The sequence below is a fragment of the Pleurodeles waltl genome, chromosome 3_2 (genome assembly GCF_031143425.1).
Source record: "Pleurodeles waltl isolate 20211129_DDA chromosome 3_2, aPleWal1.hap1.20221129, whole genome shotgun sequence".
Lineage (NCBI taxonomy): Eukaryota > Metazoa > Chordata > Amphibia > Caudata > Salamandridae > Pleurodeles > Pleurodeles waltl.
The window spans coordinates 77,888,234-77,902,608 of record NC_090441.1 but is presented as its reverse complement, the minus strand read 5'-3'; positions in this window follow the sequence as shown (position 1 = coordinate 77,902,608).

Here is a 14,375-nt window from a genome sequence, read left to right as displayed (position 1 = left end):
ATCGACCGCTGACTGCTCAGGACGCCTGCAAAACTGCAACAAAGTAGCAAGACGACTACTAGCAACCTTGTATCGCTTCATCCTGCCGGCTTTCTCGACTGTTTCTAGGTGGTGCATGCTCTGGGGGTAGCCTGACTCCTCTCTGCACCAGGAGCTCTGAAGAAATCTTCCGCGGGTCGACTGAATCTTCCCCCTGCAACCGCAGGCAACAAAAGACTGCATCACCGGTCCTCTGGGTCCCCTCTCAGCATGACGAGCGTGGTCCCTGGAACTCAGCAACTCTGTCCAAGTGACTCCCACAGTCCAGTGACTCTTCAGTCCAAGTTTGGTGGAGGTAAGTCCTTGCCTCCCCACGCTAGACTGCATTGCTGGGTACTGCGTGATTTGCAGCTGCTCCGGCTCCTGTGCACTCTTCCAGGATTTCCTTCATTTACAGCCAAGCCTGGGTCCCTGACACTCTAACCTGCAGTGCACAACCTTCTGAGTTGTCCTCCGGCGTCGTGGGACTCCCTTTTGTGACTTTGCGTGGACTCCGGTTCACTCTTCTTCCAAGTGCCTGTTCAGGTACTTCTGCGGGTGCTGCCTGCTTCTGTGAGTGCTCCCTGACTTGCTGGGGCCCCCTCTGTCTCCTCATGCAAGTGGCGACATCCTGGTCCCTCCTGGGCCACAGCAGCATCCAAAATCCCTAACTGCAACCTTTGCAGCTAGCAAGGCTTGTTTGCCGTGTTTCTGCGTGGGAACACCTCTGCAAGCTTCATCGCGACGTGGGACATCCATCCTCCAAAAGGGAAGTTCCTAGTCCTCTTCTTTCTTGCAGAACTCCAAGCTTCTTCCAACAGGTGGCAGCTTCCTTGCACTTTCAGCTGGCATTTCCTGGGCTCCTGCCCACTCTTGACACTGTTGCGACTATTGGACTTGGTCCCCTTGTCTTACAGGTACTCAGGTCCGGAAATCCACTGTTGTTGCATTGCTGGTGTTTGTTCTTCCTGCAGAATCCCCCTCTCACAACTTCTGTGCTCTCTGGGGGTAGTAGGTGCACTTTACACCTACCTTTCAGGGTCTTGGGGTGGGCTATTTTTTCTAACTCTCACTGTTTTCTTACAGTCCCAGCGACCCTCTACAAGCTCACATAGGCTTGGGGTCCATTTGTGGTTCGCATTCCACTTTTGGAGTATATGGTTTGTGTTGCCCCTATACCTATGTGCTCCTATTGCAATCTATTGTAACTTTACACTGCTCGCATTACTTTTCTTGCTATTACCTGCATAATTTTGGTTTGTGTACATATATCTTGTGTATATATCTTATCCTCATACTGAGGGTACTCACTGAGATACTTTTGGCATATTGTCATAAAAATAAAGTACCTTTATTTTTAGTACTTCTGTGTATTGCGTTTTCTTATGATATTGTGCATATGACACCAGTGGTATAGTAGGAGCTTTACATGTCTCCTAGTTCAGCCTAAGCTGCTTTGCCATAGCTACCTTCTATCGGCCTAAGCTGCTAGAAACACCTCTTCTACACTAATAAGGGATAACTGGACCTGGCACAAGGTGTAAGTACCTCTTGTACCCACTACAAGCCAGGCCAGCCTCCTACAGTAAGGCACCCCTAAGGTAGGCCCTAGGTAGCCCCAAGGGTAGGGTGCAGTGTATGGTTAAGGTAGGACATGTAGTAATGTGTTTTATATGTCCTGACAGTGAAATATTGCTAAATTCGTTTTTCACTGTTGCAAGGCCTGTCCCTCTCATAGGTTAACAGAATCAATTTAAGATTAAGGGGGTGATTCTGACTGTGGCGGGCGGCCCCGCCGACAAATGACCGCACCGCGGTCAAAAGACCGCGGCGGCCATTCTTACATTTCCGCTGGGGCGGCGGGCGCTCTCCAAAAGAGCGCCCGCCGCCCAGCGGAAATGCCCCTGCAACGAGGATGCCGGCTCCGAATGTAGCCGGCGGAGTTGCAGGGGTGCGACGGGTGCAGTGGCACCCGTCGCGTATTTCAGTGTCTGCTTTGCAGACACTGAAATACTTTGCGGGGCCCTCTTACGGGGGCCCCTGCAGTGCCCATGCCATTGGCATGGGCACTGCAGGGGCCCCCAGGGGCCCCACGGCACCCCCTACCGCCATCCTGTTCCTGGCGGGAGACCCGCCAGGAACAGGATGGCGGTAGGGGGTGTCAGAATCCCATGGCGGCGGAGCGCGCTCCGCCGCCCTGGAGGATTCTCCCGAGCAGCGGAAAGTCGTCGGGAGACCGCCGACTTTCCGTTTCTGACTGCGGCTGAACCGCCACGGTCAGAATGCTCGAGGGAGCACCGCCAGCCTGTTGGCGGTGCTCCCGTGGTCGGTGACCCTGGCGGTCACCGGCCGCCAGGGTCAGAATGACCCCTTAAATGTTTATAGGTGACAAGTTATCCATTTACAATATGCTTTTATACAAAAGTAAGAATGGGTATGTGGCAACTTAAATCAAATACATCATTTATTAAATACAAACAAAAATCCATAACAAACTACAATAATCATCTTACACTCCAAAAAATAATATTGAAAAATATACAGGTATTTTAACCAAAATCAATTAAATAGTCACACATTGTGACCAAAAGAGATTCAGCTAAAAACAATCTTCATAATGTTGACAGTATTCCACCAATAATTGGAGTTGACCGGATTCAGCCAATAATTACAGTTGACAGAAATCAGCCTAAAATTGACAGGAATCAGCCAATCTTCCAATTAATTAGCAAGTATGTGCACCACGAAAGACCCCTAAATGTTTAAAAGGATAGAGACCGAATCTCACGAACGCGTGGCGTCTAAATAGATATCACGCGTTCGTGAGATTCGGTCTCTATTCTGTTAAACATTCAGGGGTCTTTCGTGTATTTTTCTAAGAAACTAAGCGGCTACGCCAGAGATGAAAGTTTCCAGACATAATGATGTTTTTGGATTAAGACTGTTGACAAAGGGTGCACATACTTGCTAATTAATTGGAAGATTGTCATTGACATTATAGAAGATAATGGATTACAATTAATTTTAAGAGCAGCCTTGAGAAAGTCCTAGGACAGGACGAAACACGTGTCGGCTGATTCCTGTCAATTTTAGGCTGATTTCTGTCAACTGAGCCGAAAGATAGTACAACGCCACTGCTCCTGGAGGGGGCTCCATGCCCACTGCTTGGTCCTGGGGAGTGCAAGGCAACAGTCTCTCAAGTGGGTGGTTTGGCCACTGCTTGGTCCTGGGGAGTGCAAGGCCACAGTTTCTCAAGTGGATGCCTTCTTCCACTGGTTCTGGAGGGGGCTTTGTGCCCAGTGTGCTTCATCCTGGCAAGGAGGGACTGAGTGGATGCCTTCCACTGGTTCTGGATGGGGACTTGTGCCCAGTGTGCTTCATCCTGGCAAGGAGGCGGTGAGTGGATGGCTTCTTCCACTGGTTCTGGATGGGGCCTTGTGCCCAGTGTGCTTCATCCTGGCATGGAGGGGGTGAGTGGATGGCTTCCTCCACTGGTTCTGGAGGGGGCCTTGTGCCCAGTGTGCTTCCTTCAGGCAAGGAGGGGGTAAGTGGATGCATTCTTCCACTGGTTGTGGAGGGGGCTTTGCGCCCTATGATGCAGAGGTTTTGGAGTGCAAGGTCACAGTCTCTCACCTGGGTGTCACAACGACAGCTTTTGCAGGGGCCAGGACGCACTACATCCCATGTAGTCACCACTACACACTGCTCTCCGGCGGTGATGGCTGCTCAGTGAATTGCTGTAGCTCTGCAGGAGGCGGTGGTGGCAGTGGTGGTGGTAGCCTCCAGGCCTTCACCTGCAGCCTAGGACGGCTGCCGACTGGGGCTGCTGCTGCTGGCAGTGGTGCTGCTTGCGGCGGTGCAGGTGGTGGTGCTGGCCGCGGTGCAGGTGGCGGTGCTGGCCACGGTGCACGTGGCGGTGCTGACGGTTGTGGTGGTAGCCTCCAGGCCTTCACCTGCAGTCTCGGACGGCTGCCCCCTTGGGGTGCTGCTGCTGGCAGTGGTGCTGCTTGTGGCGGTGCAGATGGCGGTGCTGGCCGTGGTGCAGGTGGCGGTGCTGGCGGTTGTGGTGGTAGCCTCCAGACCTTCACCTGTAGCCTCCGACGGCTGAAGTGCCATGGCTGGTGTTCTGTGCCCCTTCCTGCCCTTGTCAGATGGTGGTGCCTCCTTGCTTCTGCCAGCTGGAGTCTCTGACTTGGCCTTGCTGGCTGGTTGTGCCTCCTTCCCCTTGCTGGCTGCTGTCCTTTTCTTGCCCTTGCCAGGTGGCGGAACCTTCTTGGGCTTGGCAGGTGTTGGTAGCACACTGGCTGGGCTGACGGGTACCTCCTTGGAGCCTCTCACAGCTGCAGAAACTACAGCGGAAGTGGACTGTGTGGCTGAGGTGCTGGGCTGGGTTCTGGACACCCTGGCCCGAGGTGAAGGACGGGGGGTGGGTAGGGAATAGGTCAAGGGTGGCGAGGAAAAGCTTCTTAGGGACACTGGGGCAGGAAGAGGGTGAAGGTTTGGGAGTGGAGGAAGGAGGTGTCAGTCTGCTGTGTTTGGGTGCAGGTACATGAGCTGGATGCTGTTGTGAGGTGGATGGCTGTTGGCTGGGTGTGTGCTTGCGTTTGTGTACTTTGGGAGGAGGGATCACAGACACAGTGGGAGAGGACAGAGGGGACGTGTGCATGGATGTGGGGGTGGTGACTGCCAGTGAGGGGCGTGTAGTGATAGGTGTGCTGGTGATGGAGGTAGTGGATGAGGATGTAGTACATGCAGGTGTGAGTGGAGGCGCTACTGGGAGGGAGGTGGAGGACAAGGAGGAGGGGGACACAGTGGAGGCAGAGGATGTTGGTGTCTCTGCATGGGGATGGTGCTTGTGTGGGTGCCTGTGAGATGAAGTGTGGTGCTTGTGTTTGCCTGAGCCACTTCTGTGTGTCGATTTGGGTGATTGCTGGTCTGAAGGTGTGCTTGGGATAGGTTGGGGTTGAGGGGATTGGGACTGGGTAGAAGAAGTTGGAGGGGGGAGGCTGGAGACAGGGACAATGGCTGCCATCAGTTCCGAGGCCAGAGCCTGGAATGCTCTCTGTTGGGCTGCCACGCCAGAGGGAATGCCCTCCAGGTATGCATTTGTTTGTTGCAACTGCCTTTCGATACCCTGGATGGCATTCAGTATGGTTGACTGCCCAACAGTGAGGGATCTCAGGAGGTCAATTGCCTCCTCACTGAGGGAAGCAGGGATGACTGGGGCAGGGGCCTGAGGTGCCTGGGGCGAAGGAGATGCCCACCCTCCTGGGTGAGCAGGCACGGGAAACACGCTGAGGGGCTGCTGGGAGGGCGGTGCTGGTACGGGGGTGGCAGCTGTACCTGTTGTTGGGGTGTGCACCGAGGTGTCTGCCACTGCCAGGAAGCTTCCATCCGAGGAGTCGCTGTCAGTAGTGTCCCCTCCAGTCTCCATCATGGTGCTCCCCTCACCCTCTGTCCCACTGGTGCCCTCACCGTTGGTGGATTCAGCCTCCAGGCCCATGTGGGATGCAGCTCCCTCCGTCGCCGGTGCCTCTGCTCCTCCGCCAGATGATGCTAATGCACAAGGACAGGGTGACAAAACAAAAAGGGGGGGACAGAGGATACACTTGGTCAATGCCAGCAACAACACTACAATTGGTGTACACAACACAAAGGCCATGCACTAGGCCATGCACTACCAGTTACAATGCTAATCACCAGCCCATGGTGTACATTGCCTAACGCCATTAGCTACACTCCTAAAACCAACAGGACCCTGCCCAGTAGTAGATGGCCACTAACACTATTGGGGTTGGAGTGCTTCAGAGCCTGCCCAACAAGGGTCCTACCCTGCCAGTTCACCCTGGCCTAGGGGCACCCACAGCCCACATCCCCCACCCAGGTAAAAAGTCATGATTCTTAATCTGTACTCACCCCCTTGTGGCTGCTTGATGCCTTCAAGCGCCCATCCAACTCTGGATAGGCCACCGCCAGGATGTGGAACATCAGAGGGGGTCAGGGTACGACGGGCACCCCTTCCTATTTGGGAGGCCAGCCCCAGCTGGGCCTCCGTGGTCTTCCTTGCCCAGCGGCGCAGCTCCTCCACCGTTTGTGGCAGTGGGTGCTCCGCCTGTCAAAGACCCCCAGGGTCCGCACCTCCTTGGCGATGGCACGCCTAATACCCTTTTTCTGATGGGTGCCGACCTGCAGAAAAAATACAGCAGAAAAGGTATTAGTCATACCGTCCGGACGGTTACACTCATGGCCCACAATATCCCTCCCATCCCCTTACGCACATACATTGACCACCAGACATGCAGCACTCTGCCCAGGACACCTCAGTCCCCCTTACACGAGGCTTACACACACAGCAACCCCTACATTCATGGCCCACGCATCATGCTCACAGTGTTTTCACCTGCTTGTCTGGAGGACCAGAGAGTAAAGTGTACTGGGGTAGGACCCCATCCACCAGTCTCTCCAACTCCTCCAAAGTGAAGGGGGGGGCCTTTCCCCAGACTCTTGAGCCATTGTCGCTTCCAGACACAGGTCACAGCAGCACTTGCAGTGTAGGTCCTCTCCTGTTGAAGGTCAGGTAGCAAGTGAGTGAACAGATAGAAAATGGCGGTCACGTCCGCAGCGGTGCATACCGCCACCGTCGGCGTACATCGCCAGTGGCTCCTGGAACCCATAGGGCCCAATGATAACCAATGCGAAGTTGACTGCAACGGCGCACAACGCCAGCGGAACTACCTCATTTCCACTTGTCTCTCCTCACAGGTCGGGCAGCCGCCATTTCAGGGAGGCACAGGCGATGGCACGTAACTGTGTACACAGCAGACATTGGCACATCAACTTATTCTCAAATTTACATACTGTTTTTGTAAAGGAAGAAATGCATTTTATTTTAACATATGTGTGAATGTGACCCTCTGCTCACCGTTTTTCACCCTAGAGTTCAACCGATGAGGATAAATAGGAGATGGAGACATCCCTCTGTGTACACACCCCTGGTGGACCTGGTGACAATGGAGGACAGGCACATTATCCTGACCTAAAGACTTGATAGGACCACAATCCAAAAATTGTGTGCCCAATTGGAGCCAGACCTGATTTCAGCTATCCGCCATCCCACAGGTATCCTCCCTCTAGTGCAGGTCCTGTCAGTGCTCCATTTCCTGGCAAGTGGTTCCTTCCAAGCGACAGTGGCCATGGCATCAGGGATGTCTCAGCCAATGATATCCGATGTGCTGACCAGGGTGTTGTCTGCCCTGCTGAAACACATGCGCAGCTACATCGTATTCCCCCACGTGGATGATTTGGCCACAGTGAAGGCTGACTTTTATGCAATGGGACATATCCCCAACATCATTGGTGCCATTGATGGTACACATATTGCAGCATTTGTCCCCCCCTCCCCCGGAGAAAAGAACAAGTGTTCAGCAATAGAAAAAGCTTTCACACTCTGAATGTGCAGATGGTGTGTTTGGTGGACCAGTACATCTCCCATGTGAATGCCAAGTATCCTGGCTCTGTGCATGATGCCTTTATCTTGAGGAATAGCAGCATTCCATATGTGATGTCTCAACTCCAGAGGCACCGGGTATGGCTAATAGGTGAGCCCATGGTCCCCACCCAGTTGATGTAGGTATATGCGTGTGGGTTTGGCACTATGGGTGAGTGTGGCTAACAGGTATCCCTCGATATTTACAGGTGACTCTGGTTACCCCAACCTCTTGTGGCTACTGACCCCAGTGTGGAATGCCAGGACAAGGGCAGAAGAACGTTACAATGAGGCACATGAGCGAACAAGGAGGATAATTGAAAGAACCTTTGGCCTCCTGAAGGCCAGATTCCAGTGCCTCCATCTAACAGGTGGATCCCTGTACTACTCACCCAAGAAGGTGTGCCAGATCACTGTTGCATGTTGCACAACCTTGCCTTGAGACACCAGGTGCCATTTCTGCAGAAGGATGAGCCTGGAGATAGTCTTGTGGCAGCGGTGCAGCCTGTGGACAGTGACGAAGAGGAGGCAGAGGAAGAAGATGTGGACAACAGACGTACACTTATTCAACAGTACTTCCAGTGACACACAGGTAAGACACTGTAACTTCACATTTTTGTGTTTGACATTGAACATGGCAGCCTGATTTCCCTATATCTATGGCCACTTACTGTACCCTTTGGCATTTCTATTTTCAGATCTCTGTGCCCCACTCTGCCTCCTGGTGTGTTTACTGCTACACACTACAGGTTATATCTATGTTGGTATTACAGTAGATTAGAAATGCAATGTTTACAGCTTGTTAAACTAATACCTATTTCAATCAATTGACAGACTCCATATAGGTGCTAATAAGTGGAGGGGGTATTGCAGTGGGCTGGGTTGCTGATGGAGGAAAGTCCAGGGTAGAGTACATTCTATTTGTATCACAGGTGCATTGTCCAAGGGGGCATAGGAAGTGGAGTAATGGCAGTTCAAGGTGGACAGGGTGACAGAGTGGGACACAAGGGTGACAATCAGGAGTCTTATTTCCTGGCGGGGTCTTGGCAATGTTCTCTGGCTTCTGCCTGGATCGCAGGGACCGTTTGCGGGGTGGTTCTCCTGCATGGGGTGGGGTGTTGGTGGCCTGTTGGTCCTGTGGCGGGGCCTCCTGTCCACTAGCGCCGGCGGAGGTAGATGACTGTTCTTCGGTGTGGCTAGCGTCAGGGGCCCGTTGGTGTGCCACTGCCTCCCTCATGGTATTGGCCATGTCTGCCAGCACCCCTGCAATGGTGACCAGGGTGGTGTGGATGTCTTTCAGGTCCTCCCTGATCCCCAGGTACAGTCCCTCCTGCAGCCGCTGGGTCTCCTGCAACTTGTACAGTATCTGGCCCATGGTCTCCTGGGAATTGTGGTATGCTCCCAGGATCCCTGCAAGTGCCTCGTGAAGAGTGGGTTCCCTGGGCCTGTCCTCCCCCTGTTGCACAGCAGTCCTCCCAGCTTCCCTGTTGTCCTGTGCCTCTGTCCCCTGAACCGGGTGCCCACTGCCACTGACCCCAGGTCTCTGATTGTCTTGGGTTTGTGGGGTTGCCCGGGGTCCCTGTAGTGGTGGACACACTGCTGATTGACGTGTCCTGGTGACAGAGGTATGGGCCCACTGGGTGGGTGCTGTGCTGGTGTTTCCTGAGGGGGAGGCTCTGTGGTGGGTTGGGACTGTGGCAGGGTAATTGACTGCCCAGAGGTCCCTGATGGGCCAGGTTGGTCACTGGGATCAAGGCGCGCAGAGCTGCTGTCATCACTGTGGGCCTCTTCTGGGGGGGACTTGATGTTGGTGGCACCTCCTCTCTGGTGACGTTAGTGGGGTCCCTGTGGGGATGTAAATGCAGTGTTATTGTATCTGCGTTTGCCATCTTGTGCATGGATATGTTTCCCTCTATGGTTGTTATTAACAAGGCAGCTTTGGCTTGTGTGAGTTGTGCTTGGTTTGGCTGAGTGATTGTCACTAGTGTGCATGCTTGTGGTGATGGGTGTCCATGCATTGGTGTTGCATGCAGGGCTTGGTATTGGAATGGGTGAGTTGTGATAGTGGGGTATATGTGAGGTGGTGGAGTGATGGGGGTGAGGGTAGAGGTAGGAGTTTGTGATGGCATGCAGGTAGGGTGGTGGATATAGTGGTAAAGATTTGACTTACCAGAGTCCAGTCCTCCTGCTACTCCTGCGAAGCCCTCAGGATGCATGATTGCCAAGACTTGCTCCTCCCGTGTTGTTAATTGTGGGGGAGGAGGTAGGAGTCCACTGCCAGTCCTCTGTACAGCTACCTGGTGTCTTGCAACCACGGAACGCACCTTCCCCCATAGGTCGTTCCACCTCTTCCTGATGTCATCCCTTGTTCTGGGGTGCTGTCCCACAGCGTTGACCCTGTCCACGACTCTCCGCCATAGCTCCATCTTCTTAGCAATAGGCGTCTGCTGCGCCTGTGATGCGAATAGCTGTTGCTCTACCCGGATGATTTCCTCCACCATGACACCTAGCTCCTCCTCAGAGAACCTGGGGTGTTTGTGGGGTGCCATGGGTGTCGTGTGAGTGGTATGTGTGAGTGTGTGTGGAGTGATGTGTTGGGGTGTGTGCTGTGAGGTGCATGGATGGTGAATGGGTGATGGTGTTCTGTGGCTCTGATTCAGTGGGTGCTCTTGGCTTGTCTCTCTCTCAGTTGTCAAATTCTTTGGGTCGTAAAGGGTTGTGGGTAATGTGGGGGTGTGTTTTATAGTGTTGTGGAAGTGGTATGTGTATGTGTGTCAGGTGTGTGTAGTTTGAATTGTCTAATGTGGTTGCTGTTTTGTTTGTGTGTGTATTATGAGCGCGGCGGTCTGTACCGCCAATAGTTTACCGCGGCTGAATGTCCGCTGCGGTGATTCGTGGGACATGATGCTGTGGGCGTAGTTCTGCTGGCATAACAGTTTGGGTTTTGGTACCGCCAGTTTATCACTGACCTTTGGGCTGGCGGACTTGTGTGGGTGTCTGTATAGTGGCAGATTTCTCTGTGTGGGTGATAATACCCGTAGCGGTATACCGCTGCGGTCACGGTATGTTGGCGGCCGTCAGCACGGCAGTAGGTGGCATTTACCGCCAATGTTGTAATGAGGGCCTCAGTGTTTTGGGGTAGCAGCACATCAGCATGTGGGTAACTGAGTCAGCCCCACACTGTCTGGAAATTGTCGGCCTAACTCTGGACTAGCTCGCAGTGCCTCACCCAACCTTAGAAAGGAGGTGATTTGTGGCAATCTAAAACTGGACACTCTGATTCCCCAGGGAAGTTGTGGTGAACCGATCATACCCCTTTTGCTCAGTTACTCAAAGTCTCATACATGCCAAGGCAGAATGAGAGATGCAAGATGGATTTCAATGCATTTACTGAAGGAATTGCATACTATGGTAAAAAGCATGAGGTGCGATAATTAGGTAGATTAGACATAATACAGTGATTATTGTTACTGTTGGAGTGAAAAAAATTAAAAAAACACCATTTTGTATAATCCTAAAACCCTCGAGATTCCATGAGGGCGCAATCCCGCCGGACGCATTACAACATCCCCGCCTGCCCGCCCAGTTTCCTCCCGCCGGCCTAGCGGGGATGTCGGCCGTAACATTGGAGCAAGCTCCTAATGGAGCCGGCGGTGTTGCGGCCGTGCGACGGGTGCAGCTGCACCCATCGCGCTTTTCACTGTCTGCTGTGCAGACAGTGAAAAGCAAGGTGGGGCTGTGCCTGGGGGCCCCTGCACTGCCCATGCCAAGTGCATGGGCAGTGCAGGGGCCCCGCGACTCCCCTTCCCGCCAGCTTTTCCATGGCGGTGTCTACCACCAGCCTGTTGTCGGTACAATCGCCAAAACAACCCTGGCGGCCTTTGACCGCCAGGGTTGTAATGAGGCCCTATGTCTAAAATCTGAGAGCAAAGCGGTGGTAACCCTTCTGCCTATCCCCGTCTAAGAGAAGGACCCTGACCCCATACCTTAAAAGGCTTGCAAGGGTCTGCCTGTTGTCTGGATGGCAATCCTCTCAGTTCGCTGAGGAGTCAGCGCCAGGATCAGCAAAGCTGTCAGTGGAATGGTGTACGACACAGGACGGCTATGTCTAGAATGCCCTCTGCCTGCCTTAGGCCTATGTGGTGTTTATATAATAAATCTTCCAGTGTTCTAAGAAGACGCCTGAAAATTAGGGACTGGCTCCTGAAGCGGCAATACAAACTAGAATATAAGTACCGAACATTACAGCCTTGAACAGGGCACAAAGTGAAATGTGTGCAAAGAACTAATAAAATATGCATCGCAAACAAATATGGGACTGATTTAGAGTTTGACAGGGGGTAACCCCGTCACAAATGTGACGGATATTCTGTTCACCGTATTATGATCCCATAATAGCCTATGGAGATCGTAATATGGTGGACGGCATATCCGTCATGTTTGTGACTCCTACGCCAAACTCTAAATCATGCCCTATGCCTTCTCAGAAAGGAGCTGATTAAAATATTTAAAAATGAGCTGAAAGCTGGCTGTGTGAAAAAATATGAAAATGAATTAACCCATGTCTATCTGTAAAAGGCACAGGCTATGGGCCTAATGCAAAAATAAGGGTGTCCCACCTAGGTACTATGGAGAACCCACAACAGGAGATTAATGACGGTTTCCGTCTGGTATCCAAAAAGAGAATGTATGTTGGGAGTATTAATGGAGCCTATAGTGTAATGTAGCCAGTGAGGGTAAATCGTGTGGGATCAGTGAAATATGTGGGATGTGAGGGAGATTTAGTGGTTTGTAACTTGTGGTTTTTGTTTTGTGGTTTATGGAGTGCAGGATGTTTAGTTCAGTCTGCTTTGTGGTTTATGGAGTTCAGGATTTGACGTACAGGTTTAGTAAGCCCTTTGTGATATATGAATTGTGATTTGAGGTAGAAAATTAAAAGCTTAGAGAGAAAACCTAAGTAGAATTGTTGAACCAGGGAGTTCACAAAAAAATATCTTGCATGAGTCTTATCTGGAGAGGGACCAGGTGGGCAGGACGAGAAGACTTGTTGGAAGAGTTACATAATAAAATCCGATTTTCACTGATTTGATATGAATGTTTGAAGGTCTGCAGGTTCATCAAAGAGTAGGGTTCTTCCATTATGTGAGATTCTGAACTTATATGGACCAACAAAGGAAAAAGGAATATTCATCATATGTAGTTAATTCCTCTGTGTTAAGAAACCCTTCCTGTGAGACACAGTCTATTTTGCATAGTCCTCAGAGAGAGTGATTTTGCTTTCTTTCCAGGTCAGCATTTTAACTCTCCTCGTGCAATCCAGTATTTTCTCTGTGTGTTGGAAACTGAGCAGCCTAAATATGATTGGTCTGGGTTTCTGGAGTTAAAACTGGTTCTTGACAGGATTCTGTGAGCGCTCTCTGTATCTTAAATGGTTTCTCAAAGGTGATGCCAAGGGTTTGTGATATCCAGCTTTCCAAAAAAGGAGGCACAGGTTGTATCTCCTTTTTCTGTGTTCTTCGTTATTGGAAAGATTCTGAGGTTCCCCTAATGTTTCTGTTTCCTAGGTCAGTTATGTTTCCTGTGAGGGTGTGATTCTGCATCGAGGTGAGAGCAGCATGGTTCTTGTCTTTCATGCAATCGTCCTTCAGCTTGCCGAGTCTGGATTTCGAGTCAGATTCAATGCTTTGGCTGGTAGTTCAGCAGCACCGTGTTGCTTTAATCAGGTTAAATGCTTTGGCTGGTAGTTCAGCAACACAGTGCTGCTGAACAACCAACCAAAGCATTTGACCTGATTAAATTGGGGCTGCAGATCCTTAACTTTAACATAGGACCACGCCAACAAGTTTTAAAAAGGAGATTAAACACTTGGCTCATTTTCATGGAACGATCTAAGACCTTCATGAAGCTATTAGATGGCAAAGTAAAAAAGTGTTATTATTAACAACACACCAGGGCTACATGAGATGGAAGGCAAATTGGTATAGTTTTATTATTAACATGACTAGGATGTGTCTGAGTAAAATCAAATAGGCGTGCTTCCTATTTCAATATTCTGTCCTGATGATAGCCCGCCTGAATTAATTTATTTGATTGGGGTCGAAACGTCAACATTGTATTAGAAATAGTGGATCGACTTTTGGAAAATTCAGCAGGCTCACAGTACCTATGGTTAAAGGTGCTTATTTGAGACCTCATGCTTTTAACCACAGTTTGGTTTTTAGTTTTCATGTAAAGAGCACTGCAACACTTATACTAACACATAATCCACTCACACTGCTCTGTTATACAGGAGCACATCGATTACTTTACTTTAAATTGTTGAATTTAAGTTTCTAATAAATGTGATATATTATTCACAAACCTCATCGGTACAGAAAGTTATTTATGGTACAACCACTGTCGTGGAGGTTAATTCATATCGTTCCCCCAAAGGGACCAAAATATTTTTTGTTACTTGTTTCTGTGGTCACTCACAGACCCAGTCAGTGTAGCTCAGACTGATACTTTGTAGCTAATCGTTATTTCCCTGCAGGTGCATCACAGCTGCCTTTAAAAACAGGCCCTACCTCTCAGGCCACATGGATCTGGCGGTGGCACCACATCACTAAGCACATAAACAGCAAGCACCGGACCCGGGCTCATGTGGATTTGGCACCTTCTGTTTCTTTTCTGGGAATGCACTGCATGATTGGCCCATGCACAGCAGCTTAGAGAGTGTTTTTTTCTCTGCGGACTGTAAGTGTCCAAGCACACGGAACGAAGGTGGTGCTGGGGTGCGACCTCTGAGTGGACTGTGGTTCTCACAAACAGGGCGACGGTGCAGGATGTTATTTGTGTACCGGGGTGCAGGCTCTCTGTGTCCAATCCAGTA